Source organism: Prionailurus viverrinus, chromosome B3, assembly GCF_022837055.1.
Source record: "Prionailurus viverrinus isolate Anna chromosome B3, UM_Priviv_1.0, whole genome shotgun sequence".
NCBI lineage: Eukaryota > Metazoa > Chordata > Mammalia > Carnivora > Felidae > Prionailurus > Prionailurus viverrinus.
Window position 1 is genome coordinate 127,508,761 of NC_062566.1, and position 20,014 is coordinate 127,528,774.

The 20,014-nt window shown below is 44.3% G+C and overlaps 1 protein-coding gene across 10 annotated transcripts in view; it reads left to right on the forward strand.

The window, feature by feature from the left end:
* The window catches only part of GPR65 (G protein-coupled receptor 65), a 159,090-nt gene that overhangs the window by 113,752 nt on the left and 25,324 nt on the right, over window positions 1-20,014 (forward strand). For 8 of the 10 annotated variants that reach the window (XR_007152928.1, XR_007152930.1, XR_007152929.1 and 5 more), the window contains one exon: window positions 15,491-15,611. The exons of 1 other annotated variant lie outside the window; for it this stretch is intronic. The gene's annotated coding sequence lies outside the window, so the exon portion shown is untranslated. Of the gene's footprint in view, window positions 1-12,254; window positions 12,767-15,490; window positions 15,612-20,014 lie in introns of those variants that run through there. One more of the 10 variants, XM_047862441.1, reaches the window with a different exon arrangement.

Consider the following 20,014-nt stretch of genomic DNA (forward strand, 5'->3'; position numbering starts at 1 on the left):
TGAGACACATTCCAGACTGGGCCAGCTCCCTGGGATTGGTGCCAGAAAGGATGAGAAGGGACTGAGATGGCAGAACACTTGGGCTGTGCCTGCCATCACCCAGAGCCTCCAGGGAGGCCAGCTTTACCCTGTCTGACCACTGGATGCAAGCCATTCATACCCCAGCTCTGTTCATCAGCTAACCCAGGGACTCCCCTGGCCTCACTGTCCCCATGAGCTCCAGGATCTTGATCCCAAATACCTTTCCAGGCCACTCTTGTTCCCTGTGTTCCATGTGTCAATGTATTTTATACATATGGACTTTGTAAGAAAGGCTTGTGAAGGCTCAAATTTATGGTACCCAATTTGGGTAGTCCAGTCAATTCCCCCTCACCATCCTATCCTCCTCCTCCTCCTCCTCCTCCTCGAGTGCTGCCAGAACTGGGACCGTTCCCATCTGAGAGTGTCACCTCTGACCCATCCACATCCTTTAAAATGCTATTCCTTTCCCAGATCATTTCTAAGCTAAGTGGAGCTGATGTTCAAAATATTTAACAACTGGTATGTGGTACGGGCACCAACCAATCAGAACGGATTCCAACGGTAAACAGTCAGCACAGGGGGGCTGATGGCTTTTCTTCTGTTGTTAGCCTTGGTGTTCTTCAAGAGCCCGGCGACTGTCTACAGTTAGAGCTAGCTAGACCCATCACCTCATTTAGAGCGGTAACAGCCTTGTCTCTGGGGAAACCAGAAGAGTCATGCCTGTATTTTTTGTTTTCTGGCTTTGAGGGTTGTCAGATCTTTTTTTTTTTTTTTTTCTGATATTTAGGTAACATCTCCCCACAAATAAATTTCTCCATACCTAAAAATTTCAACAAGTGGTATTTTTCTGAAACAACCTCCCTTCCAAAGGACAAGCCCTTTCATGAACTGCTGGGAAGTTCTAAGAAGACCCATTACTCTGAAGTAGGACTTCCTCTACATTCAGGGAATGAGGAAGAGCTACATTAGCCCTCATAAAGGGTCCTTTACCGCCCCAATGAGACTGTGCCAGCTGTTTTAGTCCTCTCCAAATAAGAAAGACTGACTGGCCTCCGAAAGAGAAACCACATTAAATAAAGATTGCCAAATATAAATTCTATTTTAGCAGGCAAAGTAAGAAGTCATGATTAAGACACCAGCCATTTCCTGGAAATAAAAGCCCACCCGGAGGTGTTTGGGAGCCCAAAGTATCATCAACACCAGCTGGCAATTAATCTCCAGGGAAAGCTCTTCTTCAAGCGTCTCTGTTACAGGCTAAATATGCCCTAAATATAACTTAAATATAGATGTGCTATCTATTCCTCACATTCCCTGGGGCTGCCAGCATAAGACAGGGATCAACCCAGCAGCACTTGGCATCACAGGGTACCCAATGAGAGAGCATACTGACTGTATTAGCTCATCAGTAGCCCACATCGGCTGAACTGGTCTGGACTCTGCATATTTAAAAAACGCTAATTTCTCTTCCTTCAAAAAAAATTCATGAATTTCTTAAGTGGTTTTTTTTTTTACTATTGAATTGGCATAGCAAAATATATTTTAAGTCGGAGCATTAATATTAGTTGCAAAACTGCAGTTATAATCCTCCCTGTTTTCACCATAATGTTTTTACCACTTTTGAAAGTTTTGGACTGAAATATGTATATATATATGCATATTTAGTCACAGTAGTCAAATAACCCAAAAGACCAAGGTCTGCCAATGGAGAGTAATTTATACTTAGAGTACAAGGTAAAATGGCCCTTATCAGAGGTCAAGGGCCTTTCTCAGTTAATTTAGCGTTTTGTGGGCATCTCTGCCATGTGAGGCCAATATGGTCTGAAAGGAAAGCTTTTGGGTCAATTAAAAAATAAGAGTGAAAGAACAATCACATGACAGGAAGATCGGGCATGGTTTTGATTTCTTTAAAAATGCCCAAGTGCATAACCTGAGGCCAGTAAGGACCACACGGGGCAAGAAACAAGAATGAAGCCAACCACCTCTGGAGTCTCAGAACATAGAGAGAAATGCCATTTCATATGGCATTTCTTTTGAATCAATGGATCAAATGTTTTCAGACTTTATGAACCTGACACTGCTCCCAACAAGCTGTCCATACCTCTATGCTCAGAAAACATACCCACAGTTTGAAAAAAAAAATGCTCTGGCCCTGAGTTTCAAATCTCACCCTAAAGGTAGTTACTATTCTTAAAACTCTTTCCCCAGAAGTTACTCGTGTAGGCCATGTATACAATATTGTGCTCTGAATATTGACATCTTCTTCTGGAAGAGATTTAACTTTGCGTTTGAGACATACCATGGGTAAAGCTATAACCAGGAGCACAGTGTGGGTCAGAGACAGGCTAGAGCAAGCTGGGGTCCAGGGCCACATGCCCCTGAGAAGGGCGGGCATATAGAGGCAAATCAAAGAGCATTTAGAACTGGAAACTGGGATTCAAAGGCTTAGTTCTCTTAAGTCAAGGCTCTGGATCCAGATCTCAGACCACTGCCAGACTGTCACATGCATAAGGTACAGGCAGAAAAGGATTCCCTGAATGAGGTGCGTCTACAGGAATCTAGGTAAAAAAGCACACAATTGTGGATCCAAAGGTAGCCTCCTGACGTCCATTGTCTCCAGGAGGGATCCTGAGCAGAGACGTGCAGCAAGAGTCAGGGACATCCTGGTGTCAGATGCACAGAGGATTTCCAAGTTTGATTGGGTAAACCCTGACAAGTCTTCCTTTTGTTACTGCTCAACTTTGTTGTCCATCTTTGCAACAACACTAAGCATGCATTTGTGCATGACTGTTTATAGATGGCCTAATTCTTCACCAGAAAAGCTCACAGTTTCCCAGAACATTAGCATAAATAATCTCTCAGTTCATCTGGACCCCTTCCCCAGTTGTCCATTTTCCCTGACACAGCTGGGTCTATCCAAGGCCAGTACCTCACCCTAGTCTAGCTCCAAACCAAGGCTGGCCTGAGGAAAGAAATGGTTGAGTTGCTTCAGTCCTCCCCTCTTGCCCCTTCTGACTCCACCACCCATCTGTTAGGGCTTAGCTTTAAATTTCTTGCCTGTAGCTCTCTCCCCGGTATCTCACCGCTGCGTCAGTGCAGGCATCAGCAAATTAATGAGAGGAGAGAGGAGGCCCCTGCTCTTGGGCACCCACAGGAACTTACTCCAGCTCCAGACACACCGTAAACACTTTCATCTAACGGAAGATAAGCTGTGAAATCGGATTTCTCAACCACAAGACAAGAAATCACAGAATTTTCCGGCTGAAAGGGAATAACACACTTCTTAATTGAAGAGTGGTCAGGAAAGAAAGCACATGGAGAGCAGTGCCCTGTGGCAGCTTGTGTAAAAACTGCATTCCATGCCAGGCCTGAAATGTCCCAAAGCTCAGTTCACTATCAGCATCCCAGGTGGTGCAATTAATAAAGAGCTAGCGTGGGGCCACTGGCACAAACAAGGCAGCTCCTTAGAACCTGAACTTCCTATTTGTTCCATTCCTTGGGTAGATAACACCTGTTAATTACTCTGGAGAAATTATTTTGGCGAGGAGAGAGGGAAGATGGCGGCGTAGGAGGACGCTGGGCTCACCGCGCGTCCTGCTGATCACTGAGATTCCACCTACACCTGCCTAAATAACCCAGAAAACCGCCAGAGGATTAGCAGAACGGAGTCTCTGGAGCCAAGCGCAGACGAGGCCCACGGAAGAGGGGCCCCTCCTGAAGTGGATCACCTAAGGAGAAGCGAGCTAAGCCTGCCCCTCCTGCCCCCGTGCACCTTGCCTACCCACCCCAGCTAATATGCCAGATCCCCAGCATCACAAGCCTGGCAGGGTGCAAGTAGCCCAGACGGGCCACGCCAACCCACAGTGAATCCCGCCCCTAGGAGAGGGGAAGAGAAGGCACACACCAGTCTGACTGTGGCCCCAGCGGTGGGCTGGGGGCAGACATCAGGTCTGACTGCAGCCCTGCCCACCAACTCCAGTTATACACCACAGCACAGGGGAAGTGCCCTGCAGGTCCCTCACCACTCCAGGGACTATCCAAAATGACCAAGCGGAAGAATTCCCCTCAGAAGAATCTCCAGGAAATAACAACAGCTAATGAACTGATCAAAAAGGATTTAAATAATATAACAGAAAGTGAATTTAGAATAATAGTCATAAAATTAATCGCTGGGCTTAAATTTCTTGCCTGTAGACTGACAGGGGATTGGGGCCTATCCATGATGTTAAAGATACAGCCTTACACCTGGGATCCCCTTGGCTGTCATCTTGACCTCTAAACCCCAGGACTGATCCCTGAGCTCCCACACATCCCTTCAGGGAAGTCCACTGCATCTTATGTGTCCATTCCAATAACAGGGAAATCAGGGTTCTTGCGGCTACGGGTTTGCAAACCCAGATCTCTGTGTGCCCCACATCATAAAATTGGGTTTCTTCCCTGTACCCTGTGTTCTGAGGTCCCTTTCTGATTCTCCAGTCTAATTCTCCAGATTTGCTGTTCTTATTTTCCAATCCCCCAACTGACACAAGCCAGGGACCTAACCACTGCCAAGTCAGGGCAGTACAGCCCAGTAGCAGGTGCCCTCTGCTGGAAAGTGGAGATCCACTCCACTCCCCCAGCACTCTGTTGGGCCAGATCCAGATATAGAGCAGAAACCCTCTCTTTGGGACGCCTGTCCTGATTCTCCCCACCCCAGCAAGGTGAGGAGCTTTGCCCCAACATTACACAGCTTCCACATAGTTTGTCTCTAGGATGGTGTTTTTGTATTCCATTGTCATTCTGCTTCAACTTGAATGTCATGTCTAGTAGACCTCTTTATAGGATGGGATAAAATTTTAACCATTTTTATGTAGCCTTAGTGTAAATCTAGTGCCTAGCACAGAGAAGGAACAAAATACATGTCAATTGAAAGAACTTTGGATGGATGAATGAGAAAAATGAATGAGCTTTCTTTAGTAATAGCCAGTCTGTCTGGACCCTGAATTTCTACCTTCATGATGAGAATTTGCTGGGCCTCCCAGAAAAGCTCTGCCCACCTAACTGAAGCTCAAGTTATGGGAATCTGTTTCTGGGCTTAGTGCCCCAGAATCTACCCCACCCTCCTGGTGATGTTGGTGATTAAGATGTCCAGCACAACCTCAGCCCTTCTGATCACTCCCTGCTTTGTTGTCTGGTGGTGCTAATTCTGACATGTAACACAGCACCCTTTTAAGTAGTGGTATAAATGGGTACCATTTTTGGAATGGCATTGACACGTGTCTCCTTAAATAATATTCCAATAGTAATGACTCTTGTTTCACAAACAACCAAAATTCACAGGCTGTGGAAGGGAAGAGAGGAAGATCAAGGAGGGGCATTTTATAATTTACCCCAATAGCAAGTACCAAAAACCTCTTAAAATTTTTAATTGTTGAACACCAACAACATGTAGGGAACTTGCATTTAACTGTCAGTGTAGACAGGCTTTGCAGTATTGTGTGTAGTTTGTCCCAGCACCTCATGAGAGTAAACAGATAAATAATCAGGGAACTGAGATCAGAAGAACCCATTTCACTGGGAGGAGATTTGGAAGGGCACTAGAGCCAGAGCAGTCTAACCCACAATGTTAGACTTTCCAAAACAGTCCTGATTTCAAATATTCAGTCCTGTTGTACAACCAAATAATATTTCAACACTTTCTCATCTAATCTGCATCTCCTGGATCATCTCTTACACACAGGAGTCCCTATGTCTTGATTTGAGGGTTAAGGAGAAAATGGTACCCACTGATAGTTCCCAGTAGAGATATGCTCTAACTTTGGGCCTTTTATAGCTATAGCTGCACTCTCCACATAAAGTCCTAGATAGTTCACTAGATAGTTCCTTGTTTATCAGGAAAGGAAACTATGTACATGGTTCAACGAAATGACAATGAACAAATAGCATACGTGCGTGATATTTGCCCCAAAGACAGAGAGGGGTGGAATCTCTTAACTTAGCCTTGGATTTGATTTTCAGCCATTTGTTCTGCAGGAGGAGTTAGATGGACAAAAATTATGTCTCCTCCCCAAGGCCCTGTTTGTCAATCCCACATCACAAAAGGACAATTGGGGGTTGCTGTTGATGTTGGCCCTTCCTGGTCAATACAGGGTAGTTTTCAGGCAGGAGTTATCACTGTCTCTAAGAACTGGACATCCTACTAAACTAAACCAAATCCTGTTTGGGTGGCAAATTAAACAGCCAGTTGCCCTGGGGGGAATGGGAAGAAAGGTAGGAGGACCTGACTTTTGAGTGGTAGGTTATGAAATAGTAGGAAAAGCAATGCTACTGCAGAGGAAGGCTGGCCATAGATGCAGAAGTGGACAAGGCCACAAAGAAGAAAAACAAAGCCAAAACTCCACAGCCCCTCACTTTACTCTCCTCTATATAGGCAGAGTGACCACTGCTGAGGCCCTGCCAGCAAGGTGCACATACGTTATGTCAGAAGACATTTCAGCTCCCAGCCATGGGGTGTAGTGAGTGGTGCAAGAGGCAGTATCCAGGCTGTGCAATCTGAGGCCTGAGGAAGGAGGGAGACCTCTTGCAGAAAGGGTCATAAAGACTGCTGTGTTGGAAAGTCCTATTTTCCTATTTGTCAAGGACTCGCCCAAGGTCATGTTGAACTGCAGTCTTGAGTCATCAGTTCCATGAAATTTCCCAAGTGGCCTATTCAATAAGCAGCACACTCACCACCAAGCCACTGGCCTCTCTGGGGGCAAAGGTAATAAATCCAACAGAAAACCTAACACAGGATTTGCAGGCTCCTCAGACATGGGCAGAGCTGGGAGCTGGGTGCACACTCCTCCAGCCTCTATACACCTCTTCCTCTCACTCACTTCCTCTCATTCACCCGCTCTCAATGCCAAGGGAAGAAAACAATTTCTATCTAAAAAAAAACAACCAGAAGTTTCTACCACTTCTGCTTTCTGGGAAGTAGCGTGATCCATCTCCCCATAGACAGTTTTTCTGTTGAGATATCAGTTTGATGGGCCCTTGGGATGTGAGACATGAGCTGGTCTGGATGGGTGAGGATTAAGCCAAACAAAGCTAAATTACTTTGCTCAATAAAGCAACCAGAATCTTGGAGCTGTCTGCAGATGCCGCAGTGAAGGGCCTGGGATCTTGGAAGAAATGGGGAGGTAGTAAGGTTAGTTAGCAGCAATGGTGGAGGAGACCTAGGGAGAGAGGAGACCTATAAAAACAGCCCCGCAGCCCGGGATGGCTAATGAATCATGTCGCATACTAGTCCATGCGGTGCTAAAATCTCTCCCATTAACCCCAAGCCTTCAGGTACACAGAAAAGTAGCACTGTTTCATTCTGGGGTGACCGGGGCAAAAAAAAAAAAAAGAGAAGAAAAAAGTTAAAAGATACTAAAGAAAGTGAAAGAAAGAATGTGGCCAGATCAGGAAAAATGGAGAAAGGAAAGAACTAGAGAAACTCCAGGTTTACGGAAAACCCTTAGACGGGCTTGGGAAGGCACTAGACCCTGGAATGGTGGTGATGTGGTCACCAGAGGAGAGAGTCCTTGACCTGGGAAGCAGGATGACCCAGGGCCTGAGTTACAAAGAAGCAGACTCAGGGTCGGCTCTCTCCCCACCTTGTCTCACCAGGACCTTCTCTCACCACGTCACCTCTTCTGCCTCAGGGCAGCCAGTTATGCTCAAGCTTAGCCAGAGAGCTGCTCTGGTCACCCCATTTCTCCCAACCCAAGTTCGCTTCCCTGGTGGGCACTAGCACTTGACCTCCTTCCTTTCCTCACATCCTCCTTCTCTGGGGCACGTCCATCAGGATCCTGAGCTGGACTCTCCAGTCTCTTGGGAGAATATTCCCTCTTTCCCCTTCCTCCGTCATTCCACAATGCCCCCATAACCAATCAGAACCGGAGCAGAAATCCCGGAGGGCTCGTCTCCACAGCCTTCCTGTTAACTGGAATTTGATCATGAAGACATTGACACCAACATTGTATCTTCCCCCAGACTTAGTAAATGGTGAAAACACAAAAGAAGGTCAATCATAAAATGTCCAATGACAATTTTCTTTTAGAGTTTGTGGGGAAACGTTACAGAAACTATCATCTGTTTTAGTCATTCTAAAGCTCCATCCCAAATATTTGGCAGTGAGGCTGCTAGTGACTACACAGGACCAACTGAGGCTGAAAGTCACCAATCCAAAGCCCTTTTTATTACTTTTTCACAGGAAATATATACTACTTTTATTTCTGAAGTCTTGATACATTTTTTCACTAGCCTACATAGCTGATATATTCTGAATTAGTCCCCTAAGGTTGTCGTTATTTCTAAATATTCTGATCCACTTCTGCAGAGGAGATCGCACAGGATTCAGGGCAGAAAATATGGTAATAAGTGTCAGAAAAAACTGAAAGCCCAACGTTGCTATGCGTAAAATCTGATTTTTGTCTCCAGAATGTCCATTTGCTTCTCTCAACCCCACAGCACCGCATACTATTTTTACTTCCTTAGTCAGGACACAGAAGCAATATGAGAGTGTGCAAAAAACACAAACTTTCTGGGGCCAGAAAGACTGGGACTTTGCCACTTACTAGCCGCGTCTACCTAGGACAAGCCCATAGATTTTTCTCTGGACATCGGTTTCTGCATCTGTAAAATGGAAATAAGTTTTCTACCTGGCCACGTTCTTACAAGAGTTCAATTATACAATTCATGCCAAAGAGCACAGCTGAGTGTGAAGCTGAGAGTGGGTCCTCAGTGAAAGTGACTGCCCACCACCTTTCTCCTTCCTTTCAGCTGTCCAGACTGCTTCCTTTATCCTTTGACATGAGCATCATCTCTTAATTTGGGGGAGAGAGTGGGTAGGAATAAGCTTTGCTTTTCTCTTTTTGTGTCCACAATGTCACATTCACCTCCACCCTTGGATACCAGTGTAAGCAGATGACTCCAGACCTCCTTATCTTCTAGCAAATGGGAAGGTGTGGGTGTCAACACCCAGCAATACGTCCTATAACACTTGGGACCCCATGAGTTATGATGTCAGTGGAGTTTCCTGGCTTCAAGCCACTGTGAGGCTTTGTCTGTCTCAGCTGAGCTGGATCAGTATCTCCTCCTGGAAGGAGAGTGAGTTCACCAAAATACCAAATCCTTTCTTTAATCATCTGGCAGTAAGCCTTCTGGTGGGCCGAGTGGGAACACAGCTTTAGACCTTTGTGCCACCTTGAGAAATTTAAGAGGTCGTGAAAACTGGGAGAGTGAAACTGTGTAAGTCAACCAATCACACAATGGAGGAATCCTGGACTGGGTTTGTCTTAGGTGAACATGTCACAAATTAACATCAGAAAGGAAATGCTCTGTGCAGGGAGCGCAAGTAAGTCAAGTCTGCAAGTATTAATTGAACACTGGCTTTTTCTTGGGCCCAGGTGGGTATGAAAATGAAACAACTGTCCGTCCTTGTGGAGTTCCTATCTTTCCTAAGGCGGAAGCCTGGGAACCCAAGGGACAGCAGGAAGCTAGGAGGCTGGGGCTCCAGGCAGGGGCAAGGCCTAGGACAGGCTGCCAACTAGGCCCGGGAGCAAAGAGCTGACCCCAAAGATGATGGAGAGCCACAGGGGAAAGCAGGAGCCAGAAGCACCACTTGCTGCTTTAGAAGCCGTGTGAAGATCAGGAACTCCGCTACTAGCCGTCAGGTTCACATTTTAGGGGAGTGGAGAACACATATCCGTAGTTGTTCTGCTCTGTAACACCAATCCCATGACCTTCAGAAAATAAGGGAGAGGCAATTTTTCTGACTCCTTTTAACCAGGAAGAGTCTCTGGAGGGAATAGAAGCATAGGTGTCCCCCACCTAAAGCTTTGAGTGGAGAGCATTCCAAATAATTTGGGTAAACTGACGTCTGGACGATTCAGATGACGTCCATGTTGTCAAAGTCAGCAGGTTAACCACGGTTAACCATCTGCCTGTACTTCGGTCCAAGGTGAGTCCAGAAAACCCCACTTGAACAGCTCTTGCTCCAATGTGTTCAGGCAGTAGGGAAAGAGGTCTGGCCTTGCCCCCACCCCCGGAAGTACCGCTATTAGATGTGACGTTGGGGCATCTCTGTACATCTCTAAGATCAGAAGAGTACACCAGAGAAATAGGAAGCTCTCTTTTATTCCCAACATTTATTATCTGTCTGCATTTGCATGGGGGAAAGTACAGCTGGAGAGCGATTCACACTCACAGAAATAGTTATTGGAAAGTACTGTCCACTAAGAAAAGGGGTGAGGAGGAAGCAGTAAGGAGAGGACCCCAAGTGCTCTGCTAGAGGGGAAGGCTGCCGGCAGAGGCCTGGATACAGGAGGTAGGGAGCATCTTAAATGCAGATACTAATTTCTTACACCCACTGAATACCGGTGCTCACAAGAAGGGGAGAGTTTGAGGTTGTCAACACTTGGAAGACAGAAAAGAATTTCCCTCTCCCTAAACCCAAAGGGCCTCTAGTTTTCTTGACTGGGCCTCTGGATTCTTCTCTTCCTCCATTATCTATAGTGATTGTCTATGCTCTCAACATTAATTCCCTCCTCCCTCACTCCCCTAAGAGTACAGAGGCCCTAGCCATCCATCCATATAGGACAATCCATTCATCTTGTCAAGAGCTATTCCCCATCCTACCCATAGCAAGCACCACCACAAGACTTGACAGCATTGCCGGGGATGGGGCGGGGGGGGGGGGGGATGGCCCTATGTTCCTGCTCTTATAAGGGAGCCTCTGCTAGTAAGCGTTTCCTGATTAACTGCCCCTATGCCCACCTTCCCCAAAGGCGGCAGAAATTCCTTATGGAAGTGTGTGGTCCTTTATAGGTTTGCGTCTGGCAGGACATATAGGTATGTTCTACATACAGGTTAGGTATGTTAGTCCATTACATTGGGCAGCTACTTTGCATAAGGACTCAGTACCAGGCACTACTGGGAACACTAGGAAATAAATAGCATGGCCCTGTTTATTAGAGTCTTACAGTTTAGCTCTGCAGATTTACACTGGGTTATGAAATACTCATGGGCAAATTTGCCCCTACACAAATTGTTTCCAAAGACACCAACAAAAATTTAAGAGGCATGTAAAATTATGTATGGCTTAAGTAACTACAAAGTAGTGTTGAGCATATTTTATAGAAAATCAAGGAGAGAGAGGAGGGAAGGAGGGATAGGAGAAGAGGAGACTTTTGCTTCCAGCTCCATGTTTCTGAATCTGGTTTCTTTCTTCATCAGCTCACACTATTGCCATATATTGTGCCTTATTCCCTTTCTGCCTGCCCACATGCATCCTATTACATTTTCATTGTGATTGGAGACTACAGTTGAAGTGAAGGGTACAAGTCTTTCTGAGGACAAAAGAGAGAAAACACGGAGATTCTAATTCATTTTGTGGCCAGCCATGGCCGATTCAAAAGATGTAGAATCCATTCCCACCTTTATGACTTCAGTGTGATTTGCGAGGCTTTTAAGTGGCTTCTGTGAAAAGCAAAAGAAATATATTCTAAAGCTTTTTTTTTTTGTCAACTTATGGGAAATCTGACTTGTACATGGAAAAAGGTTATTGCTTTTCTTGGGGATGTGTCCCTACACATAGGCATATAACCAAGTATGCACAGATAAACAAGCAATCAAGCCTCTGAGGAATACCAGCCAAGAGACTCCCACTTGTGGCAGTAAGCTTCATGAGCTGGGAAGTCCAGAAGGCTGCATGACTACATGGAGGACTGAATCTTGAGTAAGGATGGGTGGGATTTACAAGGGGAAGAAAAAAGAAGGAGGGTCCTACTGGAGGAGGAAGCCTGTCAAGGATTTCCCCAGACCCATAGGAGATAGTCTCCCCAGTATGAATGGACCCATGGATTGCAAGATTATTGTAGGGAAGCATCATGAAATAAGAGCGGACAGGGGTGGGGTCATGATGTGCCGGGCCATGTACTTTGAAGTTCCTCCACTGGGAAGTTAGCAACCACATTCGTGTGTCCAGCTGGGGAGATTCATGATACCAGCTCTGCTTCCGGAAGGTTATCTGGCATATCCTAAAAGTCATAAAGTCACAAACTTTCAGATCACCTATATAAGCCATCGTCCAAAATAAACGCGGGCAACAAAAAAGGGCGGCTCATTTTTACAAACCGAGATAGGAAAGAACGAATGCTTTTTCTCCTCAGCTAGTTTGTCTCCCTACTCAGTATCAACTTACATAATTTAGGCTTTGCATATGCATCCATCAGGTACTTCAAGAAGCAGATGGAAAGCAGATGGAGGTTGAGACATCTGAGAATCTTGGTAACAAGAGAACGTCTGGAGCCCCAAATCATTTCCAAAAATGATAGATGGAGTCAAGTGTATGCAACTTTACATGTGTAGTCATAACAAGTTACAAAAACAAGAAACCAAATTGCCATTCAGTCATATGATTTCCCAGGAGAAATGAATTTAGTGAAATGCAATGCTCCTGGGACTAAGAGGCTTTTTTTCTCTTCTTGTTCCTCATTTTAATTAGACCCATACCTATTGTTATCCCCATTTCTTGGAGAAATCTAAACTGCACAGGGTGCAGCCATTAAACATCATAGCAAAGGGTATTTATTAATGTGAGAAAATGTAATGCATTGCTAAATGCAAAGGCAGGCAAAGTATGTTACCATGGTAACATTTTTATTAAAACAATATAGGGGCACCTGGGTGGTTCAGTCAGTTAAGCATCTGACTTTGGCTCAAGTCATAATCTCACAGTTGGTGGGTTCGAGCCCCACGTCAGGCTCTGTGCTGACAGCTCAGAGCCTGCTTCAGATTCTATGTCTCTCTGCCCCTCACCCGCTTGTGCTCTGTCTCTGTCTCTCTCAAAAAAAAAAATTAACAAAAAAATTTTTTAAAACAATATAAATATTATATGCGTTATATGTATTTGTAGATAAATCTGGAAGAGGGAGAAGCTAAATATAAACTAAAATATATTATTTTTGCACAGAAATGACTGCAGGTGTTTTGTTACTTTTCTTCCCCCTGATGCTACTCAAATTTAATATTGAGCATGTGTTTTTAAACTAATAAAGAACTGTTCTTTCTTGAAATTGTGTAAGTATGTGTGATAAGACCTGAGGATTATAATTTTGATTTGTGGAGATTCCTCAGTCTTTTGCCCTTCTCTTTGTAAGCAATTTGACAATAGAGAGAGATAAAAGAAGTCCCTCATTGATTTAAACCTGTTACCAGTCCCCCATTACTGCCAGTGTGGGCATTTGAGGGAACATGTCTCTGAGAGACAAAGAATCCAGGTATATTTGCACGTAATTCAACTCATCAACCTGGAGTGGAGAGGGGAGTGATGGATGCCCATGAAATGAACATGGATGTTTCAAAAGGATGACAAATGATCATTCAGAATATTCAATCCAAGGTTTTTGTATGTGTTCACATACCCCCAAACACTTAGTCACTAACAAGGACTATCTGAGTTTATGGCCACCAAAGTGATGTGGGTTTCATTTAAGAGATGGATCACCGTGTCCTCACCTTCTGAATCATAAGCATCACAATCAGTGCATCTCACCACATTACAGTGCAGTACAGAAGAGAAAGGCTTCTTGCTGAAAGACTGTTCTAGTTCCATCCCAGGTCATCACTTACCCAAGCCTCAGGAGGAGACCACGGACAGATAATGTCCTGCCTATAGCCAGAATGCCACAAAACACACTAATGTTATTTCTCTTAATAGTTTCCCGACACTGCTGTCCAAAATGAATGTGCTAATATGTAATTAATAAGAGTTATCAAAACAGGTTTCTCCTTCATATCCTGAAAACCCATTGGTAATTACCATTCTTAGGCTGCATTTGGCATCTATAAATCTTAGGATGGAAGCCAGAGCTGTCATATATTTTTTCTACCTACATGTTTTTCTTTTCTCAGAATGGAGTGACATCCAAGCACTTCACAAGAGATTGGCAGCAAGATGGCAGACTGGGACACCAAGCAGATGGGACAAATTCCCATAATTCCAGTACCTCCAAGAGGGCTTTCTGTTGTCCTTCAACAGATTTCCAATGGTCCCCATTTCTCTCCCTCTCTGAACTAAAAAACAAAACAAAAACCAAAGACCAACAGCCTCTGAAGCAGACTAACTCTGGCAGTCATGAATCAGACAGGGTGAAAGAAAAAAAATGCTGTCTGGGCCAATGGGTTTCTAACATGCCATCTCAGTCAGCACTTTCTGTGCTTTAACATGTGTATGAATCACCTGAGTATATATTCATAAAATGCATATTCTTAGGTCTGGGCTGGGGTTAGGATTTGGGATTTCTAAGGAACTCCTTCACAATGTCCCCGACGTGACTGGACCATGGTCTATATTTTGGATAGCAAGAACCTTGACCGTTCTGGCCTTGGCATCTTCTGGGTCCTATTGATTGAAAAAACTCACTAAAATCAATTTTGCCTGATGGTGGTCCAACGTAAGCAAAATTTAACGTGGTGGTAAAGAGCTCACCCCTGACCAGGGTATATTATGAAGGAATTCCAGTACTTTCATGCCCGGAATATTCAGCAAAATGTGGAAGGAAAAGGGAAGAGAGCACAAGAGAGACAGGAAGTGACATATAGTAGAGGGCATATCCCAGGTCCTTCCAGAAGCTAAAAGGGCAAAAAAAAAAAAAAAAAAAATTAGATTCCATATTCTCACCATATTGAAACCAAAAGAAAAACAGGTACCAAAACCACTCCAGAAACAGAACCAGAACAAAACTAAAACATAGCCATTGATTTTTTCAAACTACTTTCTCTTGGAATCCAAAATGTTGGGAAAATGAGGAAGGGTTTTCAGGAGGAGAAAAGAAGATTATATTGCCAATGCCTCTGTAGTTGATTAATGCCTGCTGAAGGCATTAGGAAACCAGTAACTAGACTCTCTCTGCATTCAACACTAAAAATGCAATTATAAACCACAGGGCAGATTTATTCAACAGGTCACAGTAACAAGACTCCTTTGTTCCTAATTTCTAGTGTTATATGATTACAGGACATACATGAATTAAGGATGCCTAGGGAGGATACATTTACTTCCTTTCTAATGAGGTATTTGCACCTACTCTTGAACCTATCAAAGATGCCCATTCCTTTGTAATATCTACTTAAATAAAATGGATAAAAGTATACAGGTATGCTCAGATACCCCTACACCATAGCTCATCAAGGTTACAAGAGATCATACCCCACACTCTCAGACCACAGTGGACACTGAGGCCCACATGACTTGTCCTTCCAGTTGAGGGAACATTCTACCATACCAGAAAGGGAAAGTTATTTATGGAAGAATCACAGAAGCTCCATGGTGTCTGGATTTGGATTCCACTTGGCCCAAATTCAGAACTCATTTACAATTCCTCTGCCTTCTCAATTTGCAAGCTTTGGGGAAAGAGCAAACGGCCAAAAGGGGAAATTTTAGCAAAAACATATACTTCCTCTGCAGTGACTGCTTACAGGAAACAGCAGATTCCCTGAAAAAAGTGCAGAACCTGAGAATCCAGCAACGAATCACAGTCCCAGCGACAGGATGGGGGTCAAACCACACAGCAACAACTCTATGACAGGTAAGAAGCCAACTTCTGTCACCTACGTGAAAGATTGTGCTTGCCCTTGAAGGATATTCTTTCTGTTGTCCCAGACAACCATAGCCAGAAGCAAAATCTTGGACCTGTCCAGCTGGACAAGAACCTAAGAATTAAGATAAAGGAAAATATCCTCACATATGAAAAGTCTGTAAACTTCCTGTAATTGTCAGGGTGACCTTTTTTAAAAGTTACTCAGTGTTATAAAAGGAAGAGAAGAAAGACAAAGGGACTCATACTCAGAATCCCTAAATGCAAGGGGGAAAGGAAAGTGTTTTGAACGCCCTTGCCCCCCACTACCAAAGATTTCTTGGACAAGTGGATTTCTCCATTAAGGTGCAGACAAGTGTGGTTATGGTACTGGCTTGAACAATAAGCAAGCTTAATAAAGGTATGCTGGAAAAGCCTGAACTCTATCCCTCCAACAGCCAGACCCTCTGTGTGGGCCTTGCCAACCCCTAAAATGTTTGAAATGTTTGAAATGTTAAATCCCAAGTTCTGACCGCCATCTCCCACTGTCCATCCAACTCTTAATTCTTCCCTGGCCTATACCAGCTCTTCAGTCTCATTGACCCTGTACTCCTCTTCTTCCCTCCCAGCCACACCTCTCTCAGTGGCTTCTCTTCCTATTCTGGAAAGACTCATAGTGAGATTCACAGTGAATCCTTCCCAACCCCTCCTGACATCCTCAATGCCCTAGCCCCTTCTTATCTTCCAGCCCCACCACTGTCCTATATCCAACCTTGGACCAGTCCAAACATTCTCCCCCTCTTTGCTTCCTACCCCTGTGCTGTTGAGCACTGCTTGAGAAAGTCACCATCCAGGATCTGCAGCTTCTCTTGGGATCTCAGTGTCCCAGGCAACCTTTTCATATCCCACCACAGCTATTCCAAACCCTCATCACTTTTACCAAATCCCCATCACATCCCCAGCTTCCTGCCCTCAGCAGGCATTCTGTCTTCCTACTTCAGAGAAGGAAAGTAAAGCCCTCAAAAGGGTCAGCAAGATTCCCTGCACCTATGAATGTATCCAAATCCGCATCCACCCTCACTCCATTTCCTTCAAGTAATGTAATCTATCCTCATGTTTGAGGCTAGCCCACCACCAAAGCTCTCCACATCCAGCCTCTCTCCCCTCTTTCTGACCCGAGACCCTGCCTCTCCCCAGAGCTCTCTCTCTCCTGGTATTCTCAAACTCTCTCAACAGGTACCCTCTGTACAGCTTTAAACTGTGCCCAGTGCTGCTATCCACACTTGTGGAAAAAGCAAAGTTCCCACTGGTCTTCCACCTTCCCATGCAACTGCTTCATCTTCTCCACCAAGTTTGCCAAAGAAATCGCCTCTGCTTACCCCTTTAACTGCCCCTTTTAGCTCACTGCAACCAAGCCCCTCTCTCCTCTACCACTGAAAATGTTCTGGCAAAGGTTACAGGTCACCTCCTAAATGACAAGCCCAGGCTCAGTGGACACTTTTCAGACCTTACACGAATGCTTTATTTACTACTTCTTTCTCAAAAATCTCCCACCCTGTTCTAGCCCTAGCTCTGGTTTCTGCGTCCCTCCCCCTCCCCCTACTTTACTAACTCCTGCTGGTTTTGCTTCTTCCTTTGATGTGACTTAAGGTTCTAGTCTTCTTGCTCCTCATGCTTGGGTAGAAGGCTCTTACCCATTCTCATGGCCTTATCTCATGGATGGACAAATGGACCCAGAGCAACCAATCCATTTCTAGCCATCTCTGGATCCAAGTTTTCTAAAGAATGCACAGGTATTTCATTGCCTGACTGATCCTTTCCCACAACTTCCAAGTCACAAGGAGGGAACCACTAAGTCTCAAGAAGTTAGGAAGGTTGAAGATGTAAGAGAGGAGGAAAGAACAGGAAAATCAGGAAAGAACAGGATTGTTGAGGGCACAAGTACAGGGCTTAGCTTTGGAAATAAGCCATTCTTCTAGGAAGAAAACCTATATTTATTGAGTGCCTACAGGCGCCAACAAGTATGAAGGATTTGCATATAATAGCTCCATTTAAGCTCACAGTAATCTTGTGAGACAAGGATTATCATTCCTGTTTTCCAGAAGAGGAAATACATGCCAAACAAGATTAATTTGCCTAAGGTCACAAAGCTAGTAAGTGCCAAAGTCAAGACTGAAGCCCAAACCAGCTCACTCCAAAGACCTTGTCCCTAAGTCATGAGAGAAATAAAAGCAAGTAGAGAAGAGAAATGGCAAGGTGGAAAGAAGGGAAAAGGAGAGATCTGACCAACTTCTGATTATGAATATGATTAGGAAAAAATGTCACAAAATCTAACTCAGAAGCTTGGTAGAATATTGCCCAATGCCTTCCCATCACCCAATCTCCTGTTCTCCATAAAACCTAATAGTCATGTGGATTCATAGTATTTCCCTTCCCTCTGCTGTTTGTGGGGGTCTTTTAAGGTACGTGTTAAATCTCATTTGTGACTTTTTATTACTTTATTGAATTTTGAGGGAAATCTAAATAGGGAGATTCTTTGTGCCCCTGTTTGGTGACTTTTGACTGTCTTTCCTCTTCCCTCACCTTCCCTCCCCCACCACTTATGGCAATGAGGGCATTTTGTACCCTCCACTCTTGCTTTGGGTCTTGGCACTCTGGGCATTCAGCACTCACAACAGATACTTTCTGGGCTCTTGGATGTATTTTCTTAAGGCTTAATCTTGGTCACTACCTTTCACCTCATCGTTGACTTTTTAAAATTTTAACAATTTCTAGAATTTGATTGAGTTCTTGTGGGAGTAGTAGGGAAGATGGAGTAAGAAATCCATATATTTATTTCCTTGGCTTTTTCTCTAAACGTAGTACTACTATTTCCTATCAGCCAAGAGAGTGATCTCTTTGTTTTGCTTAGCTTTGGAAATGGATTGTGAAAAACAGCAAGAGCTACATTGGACAGGTCAGAGACGCTTTGTGGGTATATGAGGTATGTGGCATGGTTTGAGGGTGGGCTGAGAGCATGGTCTCTGAGGGAATGACCATTGAAAACCACTTCTCCAAGGTGACCTTCTTTTGGGGCTGTTGAAAACTAAGGATAGTGGTACTCTCTTGAAAATGATTCTGACCAATCACATCAAAAGCATGAGGTTAGTCCAACTACTAAAAGCTGACTTCTAAATTTAGCCTCAGTTAGCTATTCAGTAAACACCTCTGCAGTACAGAAGTAGATCAAAAAAATATTTACCTAAAGAACACTAGATTGACGTCCTACTGTTTTTTTGCCTATAACTAGACCTCAAGATTTGGATGATCTACATGGGTCCTTGTATCCCTCCAGGCCATGTTCAGCCACAAATTGGCTGGGAAATCCACCTTTGTGCCAATTCCTCAAAGTAACTTTCTCCTCACGCTTGTATTACAGAAAGGGCTACCTGTTCCCTTTCTGTTGCTTTTCTGTTCCCCTAGAAAACTTCTGACCCCAAGTCAATGTGAAATTCATACTGAAGAGTGGAGCAAGCCTCATAAAAACTACATGGAGAAGGGGGGAAATGATGAACATTGGAGAAAATAGATCTTAGCCTCGGGTTTTAAAGTGCCTTCAGACACACACGGAGAGAAACCAGTGCTGTGTCTCTGAAGGGATGCAAGTGTTGAGAGGCTTTGACAGGCCAAAGGACAGTTTAACTGAATGGAACTTTCATGAAGTCAAAGTGCCACTGCAATCTGGGGGGAGGAGTCTTGTGGGGGAGGGGCTTTAGACTTTGCTTTCACATTCCAATGAACACCTGACTCTTTTTCCATAGTCACTCCTCTTTTTTTATTTATCTCCTACTTGATTATAAGCCACTTAATTTATCTCAGTGCCCCAGCCAAGCCTGGCACATAGTAGGTAATGAATAGTAGGGGAAGGAGGGAAGGTAAGAAGGAAGGAAGGAAGGAAGGAAAGAAGGAAAGAAGGAAGGGATGGAAGGACAGAGGGAAGGAGAATAAGACAATTGGAAAACCTACATACAGACACAAATGAAACAATTTTAAATGAGCAGAAGACCTGTCTCAAGTAGATAACTGAAAGACCCGAAAATTTAGTGGAATTTCTGAAAAATTTAGTGGGCTCAGTTCAATGGAGAAGAGGTTCAGAATGTCTCTAGTGGCCAAGACAAAAAGGGAAATCCAGAGAACAGTGTGCCCTATTCTTTATTCCCCTGAGTGCCAGGGCCAGAAGTTAGAGCAAAGCCTGGCAAACAGGTGTTCCCTAAAAATATCCTGAATGAATGCGAAGCTCATCTCTAAGGCCCTTTCTAGCTCTGACATAATGAGACTCTGCTTTTTAAGATCTGTTGTGGCTGGCAAATCCCTATGACGACCCCATTCTTGGGCCTGGCAAACAGACAGGTGTAAAATTGCAAGTTGAGGATAGA